The sequence below is a fragment of the Typopeltis vanoorti genome, chromosome 6 (assembly GCF_054136105.1).
Source record: "Typopeltis vanoorti isolate ZY-2024b chromosome 6, IOZ_Tvanoo_1.0, whole genome shotgun sequence".
Lineage (NCBI taxonomy): Eukaryota > Metazoa > Arthropoda > Arachnida > Uropygi > Thelyphonidae > Typopeltis > Typopeltis vanoorti.
In genome coordinates, this window is record NC_143554.1 from 159,854,753 (window position 1) to 159,858,397 (window position 3,645).

At 35.7% G+C, this 3,645-nt stretch overlaps 1 non-coding gene across 1 annotated transcript; it reads left to right on the top strand.

Annotated features, from left to right (window-relative positions):
- The first annotated feature begins 422 nt into the window (after positions 1-422).
- Positions 423-494, top strand: TRNAC-GCA (transfer RNA cysteine (anticodon GCA)). Its single transcript has one exon. It is a non-coding gene; the product is annotated as a tRNA-Cys (tRNA).
- The last annotated feature ends 3,151 nt before the right edge of the window (positions 495-3,645 follow it).

Here is a 3,645-nt window from a genome sequence, read left to right on the forward strand (position 1 = left end):
TTTTTCTAATGAAGAAGCAGGTCATCGTTTGGTTTTCTTCATTAACTTCTTTCTCTCCCAATGTGCTGTTAGGAAAAAAAATTCCTCGCAACGAACGAATTAACGAAAATGCCAATCAGCGCATCGCTGATGAGGAATGAGGTTTCACTTTAACACGAGGAGGAAGAGGCTCTTCTTAAAGTGGAACCTCATTCCTACACAATGCTACTGCCGACTTCACTGTCCTGGCCAAGCTTCGCTTACCGTTGATTTATGTCATCGATCTTTGATACTTGTCATTAATTCAAAAAAAAACTTACAGAAATATGTATTTACATCTCAACACCCTCATAAACAATATTCTCAACATAAAAGTCTGTGCGTAATGAAGGGTGCGCTGATCTCTGTATAAGATTAAGTTATGAGGACATCTTAAAGGTGAGGGGAGTGTAGCTCAGTGGAAGAGCATTCGACTGCAGATCGAGAGGTCCTTGGTTCAAATCCGAGCGCTCCCTGAATTTCTTTTATTTCATGCGATTGAGGGAGGATTCTTTTCTGTGGGTTACTTAAAATATTTTTAAGGAATGAATTACAGAAACCAATGAATAAAGTCACAAACAATATGGAATTATGATGACAATTAACGCGCAATGTGTATGTGTGTGGGGAGGAAACTGGTCAGTGCAGGTGGCATTTCTCGACATGACTGAATATCCGTGCAAGACGTCTGCTTTGGTGAATTCGGGAGTAGCACGGTCTTCGCAATGGCACCTTGATGGACATCACAATTTAGACGCACCCCAGCTGACCCCTGCATCCTTATTGACCTGATAAATTCGTCCATCGATGAGAGCGAATAAAACTCGGGAAGAGAAGGGAATCTCGAGCGAGATTCAATTTTCAAAATTCCAATGCAAAGTCTAAAGTGAATGGTTCAACTTTGAATTTAGATTTTCAAGGGTTTAATTTCTGAGGTCAGTTTCAATCCCCGATCATAAAAAATTAACACAAGTCACTCAAGTTTTTATTTTTTATACTTTTTATTTACCAGCATCCCAAACCACAGAAACAGGCGAGAATTCAAGGAAGGTTTCGGCCACTCAACCAAAGGTTTAAGAGACTCGAAGGACTTGACAGCACTTTCAATATTATCATTGAATTTAATGTGAGAAAAAAAAAAAAAAACAGTTCTTCTTTCGCAAATGCAGAAAGGTTACATTTGCTGCATAACGTATTATAATAATGGGAAAATGCTACAACAGACAGATGTGATGTCTTAATGATTCCATGACAGAAACGTTCCACTGTTTGAAGATTACTTCTGAAGGTTCTCGTTCCACTTATTCGAGCCAAATTCCTTCAAATGGGGAGCGGAAGTGAAACGCGCAATTATTCATCTACATGGCACGCGTCGGAAGTATATAAATAATGCTAAGAATTGCAATAATAGTTTTATTATTAGACGGTGTTTCGTGGTGAGCGGCATTTTCTTTGAGGCCTGTTTGGCACTTCAGTCGGTTTCAAATTATTTCACTCGACGGAAGGGCTGTTTCGTAATCGGAATTGGTTTTAGTCGCGAATACTTGCACGTTCTCGCTCAATATGTTTTCCTTATTTGCAGAATTAAAAATGCCGTGCGTTCTCCCCCCCCCCTCCAAGAAAAATATTAATAATAATTTTTCTCTCTCTCTGTATAACGAATTAATTTCTTTCTTTGGGAGGCATTTCTGATTTCTTCCTCGAAGCTAAGCAGAGCTTATCTCAGGAATCTCAGGATAATAGAAGATGGATGGCGGTGGTTTCGTGGTTATGTTTCTATTCTGGTCGCAAGCCAGGTGTTGATTTTACTGTTTGTTGGTACGTGCTTGGAAGACTTCGACTGCTATTACAGTTAAACTTTTTTTTCTTCTTTTTTTTTTTTTGTGCAAATAGGGTTGGATTTAGACATGGTGTGTTTATTTGTTTCTGTTCTTGTAGTGATGGTTTTTGAGAGGGGGTAATAATCATAATTAAAATTCTGAATATTTTTACGTATTGTTTATGTTAGTATGTTTATTAGTTTTGTTTTCATAACACACATTGTCGGCACTTGCGATGTGCTCGTTATGGAAATTGTTTTGCTAAAAGTGATATGTGAAGTAGTTAAAAAAAATGATGTACTTACTAGATTTGATCTTTGTATTACTTTAAACAAATTTATTATGGTTTGAAATATTAAGTTTTGTGTTTTACGAGGACATTCTCTTGTCGCTAACGGAGACAACGTGTCAACCATTATACAGCACTTAGTTTCTCGCTTGCCACGGAGTGCGCATGCTCGCGGAGAAGTTTGATGTGTTTTTCTATACTGTATGTTCGTTAATCTGGTTTTCATGTTCAACTCAGTCACCTAAAAATCTCCTTGAATTTTCCCCATTTCTGAGATAATTTCTAAATTCTACCCTTCAAGCTAGACAAAGTCTTAGAGAAGAGCCTGAGAGGGTTTTGAGACCAATATTCAGTGAACCAGTATTCGTTTTTTCCCGAGTGTTTAAGAACCAATTTTTTCAAGTTTCTTTATTTTAAGAGGGTGTAAGTTATACTGAATAAAGATGGGTTATTATTTGGCTTAGAATTCGTAATGAAATGGGTGGTATTTATAGAAGAAGAAACATTTGCTGGAAAAGAGAAAACACTAGTTAATTATTCAAGATTGTTAACAGTCGAATTTGTTTTCGTGTGTGAGAAGACTTCTGTGTATGCTCTGAAACTTGAAAAAGGTGAAAGTAAAGTAACTTAATAAAATCAAGCAAAGAAAAGGTGACTGCAAATAAGAAGAAATGCAGCGACCATCTCAGAAAGCCCAAATCTTAGATAGTACTGAAATGCTTCTAACTTATTTATTGAAAGCAAAGAACACACTGTTGATTTAATAACTTGATGAAACTCGGATTTCTTTCATTCTGAATGGGAAAATGCTTAGTTTCGAAAATGCCAATGTTAGTACTATCGATAGCACGAATACTTTTCATGGCGAGATCGGTTTTATTTGTGTAATCGCATACCTTGTATAGAGATAACTGAAAAGGTTCACTTCAAACTAGCAGCTAATATCATTACATGTTAAAGATCAACTTATCGTAAAAAATTATTAGAAAATAAATTTAAAAAAAAAGAAAAATTCTTAGAAAATTCTTGGAAACTGGATGCAATGCAATAGTAAATAGCATAAAGATACTCAATCATTACACCATTCCTAGAGTACGCTGTTTATATATCTGGCAGAGCTTCAGTTATATTCGACAATTTGTATTAAATTACTGTATTGTATTACCAAAATAAATTGAACAGGAAATTCTGAAATATATAAAAAAAAAAAAAAATTCTGTGCAAAAAATCTGAAATCCCTTCCAATAGTTTTATTAAACGATTATCGCGAGCGATCATAAAAAAAGAGATTTGTTTTGCAAGTCTTTTTGTATAGCAACTCATTTTTGTCACTTAAACTGAGTCTGTAGAAGTCGTTTGAAGAGTGTTTAGCAACGATGCTTCTTCAGATTCATTTTGTTCGTTCCCAATAGTGAAAAGGAACCAATTGCTTGACTCTTGCACGAATTTTATTGAAATTCGTGCAAGAGTCGAGTCAAAATGATTGAAATGTATGCAAAGTGATTCCAACGTAGGGTA